The sequence below is a fragment of the Schistocerca piceifrons genome, chromosome 1 (assembly GCF_021461385.2).
Source record: "Schistocerca piceifrons isolate TAMUIC-IGC-003096 chromosome 1, iqSchPice1.1, whole genome shotgun sequence".
NCBI lineage: Eukaryota > Metazoa > Arthropoda > Insecta > Orthoptera > Acrididae > Schistocerca > Schistocerca piceifrons.
Genome location: NC_060138.1, coordinates 492,527,214 through 492,540,296, shown reverse-complemented (window position 1 = coordinate 492,540,296; position 13,083 = coordinate 492,527,214). Strand labels below are relative to the sequence as shown.

Below are 13,083 nucleotides of genomic sequence, written 5' to 3'. Positions count from 1 at the left end.
CTTAAGACAGAAAAGTACTTCTATTCCCCCTTCCTTGCGTATTCAAGAAGAGAGTGTTGACGCAGCAGCAGGACCTCATCTTCCAACACAGCTCTGCAGGAACGTGGAACATTATCCAGTATGGTGTGGAATGGACTTTGGGAATCTGGCAGATGAAGTTTTTTCCATGCTCTAATGGTGGTCTGTTGTCGCCTCTCATCTAGTGTAAACGTTTGTAGATGCATGGAATCAAGGTGTTGGTGTGGATTTCAACATTACACATTATTGAATTATTCAGGTGTATATCTATTTCTTTGGCCTGCTGATAATGCACCTTACTGTCGCACAATATTATACAGTAGCGTATACTAGGCATTGTGCTCCAGTGCGTGGAATATTTGCGTGTACAGCGCTGACTGTACTGCTAATTAACTAATTTTGTTGTTTCTGGTTTTTACGTTTTGCCCTGTTGAATGTAAATGTGTAACGTCAGAGAACGATTAAATGAGATATAAGGTATTTTCTATCCTTATTGTTATTTATTAGCTTGTTTCAAACCGAAACGTTCACCTTTGTGTCTCTCAGGTAATTATTTGGACATGATGCTCAATTGGGCAACGGCCTTGCCGCAGTGGATACACCGGTTCCCGTCAGATCACCGAAGTTAAGCGCTGTCGGGCGAGGCCGGCACTTGGATGGGTGACTATCCGGGCCTCCATGAGCTGTTGCCATTGTTCGGGGTGCACTCAGCCTCGTGATGCCAACTGAGGAGCTATTAGACCGAACAGGAGTGGCTCCGGTCAAAGATAACCATCATAGCGACCGGGAGAGCGGTGTGCTGACCACACGCCCCTCCTGTCCGCATCCTCAGCTGAGGATGACACGGCGGTCGGATGGTCCCGATGGGCCACTTGTGGCCCGAAAACGAAGACGGAGTGTGCTCAATTTCCTGATTCAGACGATTTGGGTACCTTCAGACCTGCCTCTCGTATCTTTGAATTTCCCTAACTATCTTTTAATTGATACTTCGCAAATCACCTCGTTGCATATGTTTGCGTAAACTGTTATCTCACAGAGAACATGTACGAGAGAAGGTTGAATTATTCATAAAAAGAGGATTGTGATAAGAATTAATTTACTAAATTTTTTGGTATTTAACTTGTTTTCATTTTGTAATATCGACAGGTCGTAGCGATGCATGGGAGAATTACCTACATAAAATAATATCGCCGTCTTGGGCCAGAAAACGTTTCTCCCATGATTTTATCGTGGCTCCTTCAAACGCTACAACTGTGTCGGAATCTGGCCCGCACGCTCGTCTTGAAACAAGTACTTCAGGAATGAGGCTGGTCTGATCCCCGTTTTCTCGGCATTAGTCTAATTACAAACTAGTTTCTGTAATGGACGTAACTTTTCAAACATACGTCCCAGCTCAGAGAATGTAGAAAAATATTTCGAATATTTTGTCAGGATTGATTCAAATATCTGAGATACTACAAATAACGTGATCATTAAGAACGACAACAGTCGTTTCTGCAGGATTCGAATGGATGAATGAAAGGACTCACTGGTTGGTCAGCAGACACAAGGAAAGAGGACTACGGACGAAATCACGCCACCGCAGTGAAAGGCCCACACAGCAGCTGTTATCTAACAGCAGAGCGCCCGGGAAGTGTGTTCCTGACGTGATCGATGGCATCCCTATGAAGCAAATGCAACGCAAGATATCATCCGCCTCCACTTCCTACTACCAAAGCTTTCTCTTACAACTTCCTTACAGTCAGTGAATGCTTAGAATGTCCCAAGTGCTGTCATAAATCTTGAATGAAAATATGTGCCGCCCACTTACTTCACGAGTGACCATTATTGTGTTAAATTATAAGCTAAAATGATGTCTGCGTACAATACCATATCGGTTAACCAAAAATGACGCGTACCCTTTCACGTTTCTGGTACATTAGAAATATGCCACAGACCAAAGAAATTTTGTTTTGTAAATTTCAATACATATCAAAATTTTCCGCTAGTATAAACGGTCAGCATGGCGCATATGAGCAGTGCTCTTTGTGCGGAAGTTCAGATCTCCGTCTTTGCGTTTTACTAGACAAAAAGTTGGAAAACGGCTCTAGTAGAGTAGTAACCGTCATTGATTTCGTTCTACAGGCAGTACTAGATCAACCGATGTCATCTCCATCTTATGGACGGTATCACTCACAAAGCCCCAGAGAAGATGTTACATGGACTGTTATGGGAGAAATGTGGTGGAGAAGCTATTGGAATCCCACCTCCGAGCCTACACTGAGGGGTTTCATATTCGCAGGCACCTCTGAAACCACACAGACAATAGCGTTATCTCTGGAATATTCTCTTATTATGTTGGGATTATTCTCAATTTTAATCTACATGTCGCAATTTTGCTGCAGAAGAATAAATATATTCATCTTGATCTCCTTCCGTTTCTGTGAGATTTTCTGACACGCGAATTCTGCAGTTGTGCTAACTGGTCTATAGCCACAGGAAATTGATTCTCCATAAAACATATCTGCCGCGCGGGACTAGCCGAGCGGTCTGGGGCGCTGCAGTCGTGGACTGTGCGGCTGGTCCCGGCGGAGGTTCAAGTCCTCCTTCGGGCATGGGTGTGTGCGTTTGTCCTTAGGATAATTTAGATTACGTAGTGTGTAAGCTTAGGGACTGATGACCTTAGCAGTTAAGTCCCATAGGATTTCACACACATTTGAACATTTGAACATAAAACATATCTACTAAAGAAACTTAGGACCTGGTTATACGCGATTGAAAATGTGTGAAGCAAATTCTACGCGATGTGACACATCACTTGCCCGAAGCTCCTGTAGTTACTGTATTTTAAAAGCGTATTTCTGTCACCCCTGTTGGTACGGCAGTTTTACAATTGAAAACAATGACAGTTTGGTATGAATTGTAAATGTTTCATGTACCTTTTTCACCCTTTCATCTGCAATCTAACGCCACTTATCTTGCTCTTTGAAATGAACTCATCCGCCCAACGCTGGGTGATGTTCACGTTGAACGGTCGTCAGTACCTCCTCTGTATAGGTAGAGGGCTTCTAAAGAAAAGTTACAATCCGACTCCAACAACCTGTCAGGGATATTTCAGGAATATCTTCTGAGCACTTTGGTATCATAGATTCACGGTCTAAGACAGCACGTTATATACTTCATTTCGTTTGGTTTATTGCCCCATTTGTTATTGTGGTCTTCAGTCCGAAGACTAGTTTGATGCAGCTCTCCATGCTACTCTATCTTGTGCAAGCCTCGTTATCTCCAAATAATTACTGCAGCCTATATCCTTTTGAAGCTGCTTATGGTACTTATCTCTTGGTCTCCCTCTACAATTTTTATCCTACACACTTCCCTCCAGTACTAAATTGGTTGCTTCTTGATATCTCAGAATGAACCCTGTCAACCGACCCCTTATTGTAGCCAGGTTCTGCCACAGTAGTATGTACCTCCTCATTAGTTACATGATCTACCCACCTAACCTTCACCATTCTTCAGTACCACAACATTTCAAAGGCTTCTGTTCACTACCATACTTCGCTACACTCCACACAAATACCTTCAGAAAAGACATGCTATAACTTAAATCTATATTCGATGACGTAACAATTTTATTTTGTTCGGAAACGATTTTCTTACCATTTCCAGTCCATACTTTATATCCTCTCTACATCTTCCACCTACAGTCATTTTGCGGCCAAAATAGCAAAACTCATATACTACATTTAGTGCCTCGTTCCTTAATACATTTCCCTCAGCATCGCCTGATTTAGTTCGACTACATTCCATTATCTATGCTTTGCTTTTGTTGATGTTCATCTTATATCCTCCTTTCTAGACACTGTCAATTCCGTTCAATTGCTCTTCCAAGTCCCTTGCTGTCTCTTACAAAATTAGTGTCACAGGCTAACTTTAAGTTTTTGTTTCTTCTTTCATGAATTTCTTCAAATTTTTCTTTATTTTTCTGTACTGCTTGCTCAGTGTACAGACTGAATAACATCGGGAATAGGCTACAGCCCTCACTCAGCCACTGCTTCCTTCCGTGCCCTTGAATCATAACTGCGGTCTGGCTTCTGTACAAGCAAATAGCTTTTCGTTCCGCGTCTTTTACCTCTGCTACCTTCAGAATTTCAAAGAGAGTTTTCCAGTGAACATCGTCAAAAGCTCTCTCTAGGCTTAGAAATGTTATAACCTAGGTTTGCCTTTCCGTAACATATATTGTAAGATAAGTCGTAAGGTCAGTATTACCTCGCGTGTTCCAACATTTGCACAGAATCCAGACTGATCTTCCCCATGGCCGGCTTGTAACTGTTTTCCCATTCTTCTGTAAAGAATTCGCGTTAGTATTTTGCAACAGTGACTTATTAAACTGATAGTTAAGTAATATTGACACCTGTCTGCACCTGCTTTGTTCGAAATTGGAATTATTACATTCTTCTTGATGTCTGAGGGTATTTTGCCTGTCTCATACATCTTGCACACAATGTGGAACAGTTTTGTCATGGCGGGCTCTCCCAGTAGTTCTGACGGTATGTCGCCTACTCCAGGGTCCTTGTTTCGAGTTAGGCCTGTCAGTGCTCTGTCAAATTCTTCATCTTATCTCCTGTCTCACCTTCATCTACTTCCCCACCTTATTTCATGATCCTTAAACCATCACTGGCGATGATGAAATAGTGCTCCTTGTAAAGTTCTACCAGGCTGTTTCCCCTCTCATTTCTTCTCCCCCGTCCATATTCACCAACAACTTTTCCTTCTCTTCCTTTTCCTACTACCGAACTCCAGTCACCCGTCACTATTAAATCTTCGTCTCCCTTAACTATCTGAAAAATTTCTTGTGTCTCTTAGTATATTTTTTCAATTTGCGGAGGTAGTTGCCATGTAATCCTGTACTACTGTGGTGGGTGTTGGCTTCGTGTCTATCTTGGCGACTATAATGCCTTCACTATGCTTTTCATAGTAGTTTACCCGGACCCCTATTTTCTGATTCGTTATTAGATCTACTCCCGTTATTACTCCTGTTTGATTTCGTGTATAGAACCCTGTATTTAGATGACCAGAAGGCCGGTTCCTACGACCACCGAACTTCACTAATTCCCCCTATGTCTAACTTAATTCTAACCATTTACCTGTTTAAATTTCCTTACGTGACTGCCCCTTCACTTAAAACGGTGGTTGGAACGAGAACTTAGTCCCGCGGTCGCAAAATGTCTTCTGTAAGGGCAGAAGTAATTATGATAATACACTACTGGCCATTAAAATTGCTACACCAAGAAGAAATGCAGATGAAAAACGGGTACTCATTGGACAACTATATTATACTAGAACTGACATGTGATTACATTTTCACGCAATTTGGGTGCATAGATCCAGAAAAATCAGTACCCAGAATAATCACCTCTGGCCGTAATAACGGCCTTGATACGACTGGGCATTGAGTCAAACAGAACTTGGATGGGGTGTGCAGGTACAGCTGTCCACGCAGCTTCAACGCGATACCACAGTTCATCAAGAGTAGTGACTGGCGTATTGCGACGATCCAGTTGCTCGGCCACCATTGACCAGACGTTTTCAATTGGGGAGAGATCTGGAGAATGTGCTGGCCAGGGCAGCAGTCGAACATTTTCTGTGTCCAGAAAGGCCCATACACCACCCGCAACATGCGGTCGTGCATTATCCTGCTGAAATGTAGGGTTTTGCAGGGATCGAATGAAAGGTAGAGCCACGGGTCGTAACACATCTGAAATGTAACGTCCACTGTTCGAAGTGCCGTCAATGCGAACAAGAGGTAACCGAGACGTGTAACCAATGGCACCCCATATCATCACGCCGGGTGATACGCCAGTATGGCGATGACGAATACACGCTTATAATGTGCGTTCACCGTGATGTCGCCAAACACGGATGCGACCATCATGATGCTGTAAACAGAACCTGGATTCATCCAAAAAAATGACTTTTTGCCATTCGTGCACCCAGGTTCGTCGTTGAGTACACCATTGCAGGCGCTCCTGTCTGTGATGCAGCGTCAAGGGTAACCGCAGCAATGGTCACCTAGCTGATAGTCCATGCTGCTGCAAACGTCGTCGAACTGTTCGTGCAGATGGTTGTCGTCTTGCAAACGTCCCCATCTGTTGACTCAGGGATCGAGACGTGGCTGCACGATCCGTTACAGCCACCCGGATAAGATACCTGTCATCTCGACTGCTAGTGATACGAGACCATTTGGGATCCAGTATGGCGTTCCGTATTACCCTCCTGAACGCACCGACTCCATATTCTGCTAACAGTCATTGGATCTCGATACGATAAACCGCAATCGCGATAGGCTACAATCCGACCTATAGCAAAGTCGGAAACGTGATGGTACGCATTTCTCCTCCTTACACGAGGCATCACAACAACGTTTCACCAGGCAACGCCGGTCAACTGCTGTTTGTGTATGAGAAATCGGTTGGAACTTTCCTCATGTCAGCACGTTGTAGATGTTGCCAGCGGCGCCAACCTTGTGTGAATTCTCTAAAAAGCTAATCATTTGCATATCACAGCATCTTCTTCCTGTCGGTTAAATTTCACGTCTGTAGCACGTCATCTTCGTGGTGTAGCAATTTTAATGGCCAGTAGTGTATTAATTCGCTTGCGATGGACATCGAAACACGTTCTTCTCTCACGGGTACGTAACGGTCTTATTTCTTGATTTTTCGAGGGCGTACGACAATGACCTGATACCTGAACAAACTGCAGCTGCTGCAACTCCCGGTGGTGAATTTACGTATAATATAGTATACAGTTTGCTTCGTTGCCGTAGCGTATATATCCGCGATCAGGACAATTTGTTGTATGGATCCCGCGTAGTATTTCGTGGCCTGCCGCTGGGCGCGATTCTAAGTTCCTTACTACAGGTATATGCACTGTATGTTGCAGACCTAGAGACCTGGTCAGCCCCCCCGTCATAGCTCTTCAGTATGCGGACGACTCCTGTATATACGCTCGCTCGTCGTGGTTATCGATGACACGTCTACCGTTTACCGACGCAATGTTGGCCGCTTGGCCGCACGGGAGTTAAAAAATGGTCTCACTTTTTCACCTAACAAGTAAGTTCTTGTGATATTCACGAGGAAACGGTGCAGTAATTTCTCCTCTGACCTTCAGCTTGGCCCGTACACATTTCGTGTTCGGTCAAGTGCTAAGCTCCTTGATGTCTACTTCAGCAGCAAACTCACGTGAACACACCATGCTGCTTACTTCATCGACAAGATGGATAACACTGTGAATATCTTGTGTATGCTTGCCTGTTTATGGTGGGGAACGGAACCGATTATGCTGCTGACCCGTTGTGTTTTAGATTACGGTAGCATTGTCTACGGCACTGCAACGCGATCAACTTGGCGCAAGCTCGATGTCGTCCTCGGAAGCATGAAATCAACGCCCACCAACGCCGTGCTAGTGGAAGCATTAGTAATGCCGTTGTCTACATGACGGTAGATGTTGTCTGATATTGTTCTCCTCAGTTGATCTTCAATATCTGATTGTGCCTTTCGTAAGGCGGTCGTTCAATTCTGCAGAGACTTGCACAGGCATCTCATGGACGACGAATGGACAGAACTCCTTTACTAATTCGCAGCTACGAGAAATGGCGCCACCTTTTTCCACTCGTTCTACAGGACGCAATATTCCTCTGTTGTCGTTTTTAGTGTAGTCAGTTCATCACTCCAGCCCCAGTGTCACACCTGCCGTTCGATTTCCCAACGAGACCAACATCACTCGCGACATGGAGCATTTTTATCAGCTTACAATGGCCGCAGTACGCTCACATCTATACGGACGGTTTTAAACCTGAGCCGGGTGTTGGATGTGCATTCTTTAGCCCTTCTAGTGACGCCTACCGAATGTTTGCGCCTCCACCTGTATCTTATACCTAAACAGTGGAGTTATTGGCCATTGGGGAAGACATTCATTAAGGTATCCGGACATTAAAATTCGTCCTGATACACGCGGACTCTCAAAGTGCGCTGTAAAAACTGCAATATTCCACGTTTGATAAACAGTCCAACAGATATGTTCTGTACATCTTGGCGGCCGTAAGAGACGTGCAGGCCTTGGGCATCGCCGTCCACTTAGTCAGAAATAAAGAGCATATTGGCATTCTCCATAATGAAACTGGTGACCCTCTTGCTAAGAGCAGTATTACAGAAGGCCAGTTACGTCCAGCACCAATACCTTATACGATTCTCACATCGACGATACCGAAGGCTGCTTATCACTCTTGGGACTGTGAATGACTCGTCTCTGAGCACTTTAACGGCTGCCAACTGGCGACCATACAAGCGGATGTCTCTTGTCGACCATGGTTTCGCCTCGGCGCAGCTTCGTAGACGTCATGTGACTTCTACCATTTGCATAAGGCCGGGACACGGGTGTTACCCTGCGCACATATATCAGTTGAAGATTATCGCTTCTGGACACTGCGATAAGGACTCGACGGCAGCAGCGGTCCATCATATTGGCATGCTCCAAGTACATGACTGCACAATTGGAAATTGGAAATTTGTAGTAAGGTCTTATGGGACCAAACTGCTAAGGTCATCGGTCCCTAAGCCTACACACTACTTAATCTAACATAAAGTAACTTACACTAAGGACAACACACACACCCATGCCCGAGGGAGGACTCGAACTTCCGATGGGGGCAGCCACCCGGACCGTGACAAGGCGCCTGAGACCGCGCGGCTACCCCCCGCGGAGACTGTACAGTCAGTCTTGTATAAAATATTTGTCGCGAGAAGTTACCCCCTCCCCATCACTGTTACTGTCTTACGCCACCGTTTTGATAAATATGACTTGCCTACAGACCACTTGGAATCCACCGATTCAAATGACTCTGAGCACTATAGGACTTAACATCTGAGGTCATCAGTCCCCTAGAAATTAGAACTACTTAAACCTAACTAACCTAAGGACATCACACATCCATGCCCGAGGCAGGATTCGAATCTGCGACCGTAGTGGTCTCTCGGTTCCAGACTGAAGCGCCTACAACCGCTAGGCCACAACGGCCGGCCGAAGCCACCGGTATCCTAATTTAATTTATGGACTGCCGAGGTATTCATTTTCACATGGCATCAGCCCGGTTTGCTATCGGGTGCGTAATTTTGTGTTGTAATTTGTGTACAGACATCTATTTCTACATTAAATTTTCATTATTACTCTCTTGTGGATTTTATGTAAATGTTCTACTGTGGTTCTTGTACATACAGTTGGTTGCATCGTGTATATAATTTTTTTTTTTTTTTTACTTTAAGTGCATCTGTCTGTATGCAACGTTTCTCATATTGTTATATGATATTTCCAATTTTGTTCTTCAGCTATTGTTGTAATTAATGAATGATGTACGGTGTTATATATAGTCATAATGTTACTGCATAGAGGCTGTTTGTAATCCTGCTCCAATTTCGTTGTTATCACTGTCGCCGGCTGTCTGTTGTTTGTCTGCTTGTGCTTTGTTTTACTTTAAGAGTGTGTTTGTATGCCAACTTCGTTATTTTGTTCTATTCTGCTTCTTTGCAATTACGTTTTCTTGGCACTTTATAACCATTGTTGACTGTATGGTCCTTGTAACCCAAAGCCAAAATAAAGAAAGAATACATACCTTCCCGGTAAGGGATCTAACATTAGACGCTCCAACCCGTTGAATGCCAGTTTTGTTTTTCCTGATGACTACATCCTCCTGAGTAGTCCTCGCCCGGAGATCCGAATATGAAACTATTTTACCTTCGGGACAGTTTACACAAGAGGAGACCATCATCATTTAACCAAACAGTGCAGTTGCATGCACTAGGGAAAAATAAGGGCTGTTATCTCCCTTTGCAATCAGCTGTTCGCTGTATCAGTACGGCAAGACCATGTTGGTTAATGTTACAAGGCCAGATCAGTCAGTCATCCACTATTGCCCCTGCAGCTATTGAAAAGGTTGTTGGTCCACTTCAGGAACCACACGTTTGTCTGGCCTGTCAATAGATACCTCTCCGTTGTGGCTGTACCTAGGGTACGGCTATCTGTATCGTTGAGGCACACAAGTCGCCTCACAATGGCAACTATGTTGCTCTGAAAATAGTGCGCAATAGTTCAGCTGTCGATGGCATGCAATGTGCAGATTGTTTCCATTAGCTCACGGTACCTCTTGTTTGCAATACTAATGACCCCTACCCTAATTGCACTCAAGTTTGCCTTCAGTTGTACTGTTCGGTTCTGCGTAGCGTTTCGTTTTCAGGTAGTGTCAGTTGTGCATTAAAAGTGGTACACAGCAGTACCATGAGCAGGTTTACTTATGAAGAGTTGCGTGACTTGCAATGCCGAGCTTTATTCGCACCGACAGCAACACATCACAGTACTTCTACATTTGTACGGAGGTGCCTACAAGAAATTCGATCCTTCGTGTTAGAATGGAAGATACTGGCTGTGTGACGTATATGAGGCGATAAGTAATGGCATACCTCCTAATATCGAGTTGGACCTCCCTTTTCCCGGCGTAATACAGCTACTCGACGTGGCATGAACTCAACAAGTCGTTGGAGGTCCCCTGCAGAAAAATTGAGCCATGCTGCCTCTTCAGCCACCCATAATTGCGAAATTGTTGCTGGTGTAGAATTTTGTACACGAACTAAAGTCTCGATTATGTCTCATAAATATTCTTTGGGATTCATGTCGGACCATCTCGATGGCCATATCATTCGCTCGATTTGTCAAGAATGTTCGGCTGCCAATCATAACCATTTCCAGTTAATGATACATTCAGTTGAATCCAGTCCACTCTAAGTAAACACAGCCCATAACATTATGGAGCCACAACCACCTTGCACAGTGCCTTGTTGACGAGTTGGGTCCATGGCTCTGTGGGGTCTGCGTCACATTCGAAATCTGGACTCATCTGACGAGGTCGCCTTTTTCCAGCTATCTGGGGTCCCACCGATATGATAACGAGCCCAGGAGAGGTGCTGCAGGTGATGTCGTGCTGTTAGCGAGGACTCGCGTCGGTCGTCTGCTGCCGTAGCGCATTGACGCCAGATTTCGCCGCACTGACGTAACAAATACGTTCGTGGCATGTCCCACATTGATTTCTGCGGTTATTTCAGGCAGTGTTGCTTATTTGTTACCTTGCCTGTTAGCACTAACAACTCAACGCAAAAGCCATTGCTCTCGGTCGTTAAAATGAAGGCCATCTGCCAGTGCGTTGCTGTGGTGGGTGGTAACGCCTGAAATTTGGTATCTCGGCACATTATTGACACTGTGGATCTCGGAATCTTGAATTAACTAACAATTTCCCAAATCGAATGTCCGATGCGTCTAGCTCCAACTATCATTCCGCGTTCAAATTCTGTTAACTACCCTTATGAGGCCATAATGGTGTGGGAAATCTTTTCACACGATATATCTGAGTACACTTGACAGTTCCGGCAGTGCATATCGCTATCCCATGACCTCTGTCACATGTGTATGTTAGAGCACACGATGTGGAAGAGGATGATTACACGCGTTTGGTAGCAATCCTAACCAGTAGTCTGCGTCTTTGACTAGCTCTGAATACAAGAAAATCAACTATTTTGAGAGTGTGACATGTGCGACAACTGCACCGGTATCACCTACAGAAGGAGGAATCATTGCAGCCAGCGCACCTCTTATTTCGAGGGAAGTTTGCAAATTGATACCTGGAACATTGTACAGGAAACCTCAATTTTCCTGTTTTCGTGTTATTTACAGTCACCAGTCAGTCACCAGCGATTCTCTTCCATGGCCAGCTAGCTCACCAGACATGAAACCAATGGATTTGTTCTTCTGGGGGCATGTCAAGAGCGAAGTGCACGACATTCCAGTCGATACTCCCACGGACATAGTTGCTAGGATCACCGCAGCCAAGGAAGTAGTACCCCAAACTCATGGATTTCGTGAGCGTGTAAGACAGTCAAAGGTGCGCCGCTGTACACTCTACTGTGATCGTTCAAAAATGGCTCTGAGCACTATGGGACTTAACATCTGAGGTCATCAGTCCCCTAGAACTTACAACTACTTAAACCTAACTAACCTTAGGAGATCACACGCATCCATGCCCCAGGCAGGATTCGAACGTGCGACCGTAGCGGTCACGCGGTTCCAGACTGAAGCGCCTAGAACCGCACGGCCACACCGGCCGGCAAAAATCCACTCTCTCGCGCTATAGAACGGCGTGCTCCGGACGCATTTCGTGGAGACGAACGCCGGCAATAATTAGAGCAAAACCCACGGTTAACTGATGACAACTGTAAAAAATCCACTCTAAAAATGGTTCTGAGCACTATGGGACCGTAGCGGTCACGCGGTTCCAGACTGAAGCACCTAGAACCGCACGGCCACACCGGCCGGCAAAAATCCACTCTCTCACGTTATAGAACGGCGTGCTCCGGACGCATTTCGTGGAGACGAACGCCGGCAATAATTAGAGCAAAACCCACGGTTAACTGACGACAACTGTAAAACATCCACTCTAAAAATGGTTCTGAACACTATGGGACTTCTAAGGTCATCAGTCCCCTAGAACTTAGAACTACTTAAACCTAACTAACCTTAGGACATCACACACATCCATGCCCCAGGCAGGATTCGAACGTGCGACCGTAGCGGTCATGCGGTTCCAGACTGAAGCGCCTAGAACCGCACGGCCACACCAGCCGGCACTGTGATCGTGATGGTCGAAAATTTGAGCAATAGCTATAAGGGTAGAGTTCTGCATTCTTTACGTGCTGTACTGTACACTGACGGAACAGACAGAAAAATGTATGTGTTTTGTCCGAGGGATGTTGCATTTATCTGCGATGGATGATGCACGTTTTGGTTATTGCATATTACAGGCTCCCTCAATGTTGCAATGGTATATTCGTAGAAAAAACGGTATTGGCGGTAACAAAACGAATGTATCGTAATTACATTATTACTGTCCAGCGAGCCCCCAAAGACCGTGAGTAACATACGGAATACTCAGAGGGTATCCCTGAACAACCCCTGACAGCTTGTCGGTGTAGTACTGGTTCACCTTTT

At 45.0% G+C, this 13,083-nt stretch overlaps 1 pseudogene; it reads left to right on the top strand.

The window, feature by feature from the left end:
* The first annotated feature begins 592 nt into the window (after positions 1–592).
* On the top strand, positions 593–710 carry LOC124724314 (annotated as a pseudogene).
* The last annotated feature ends 12,373 nt before the right edge of the window (positions 711–13,083 follow it).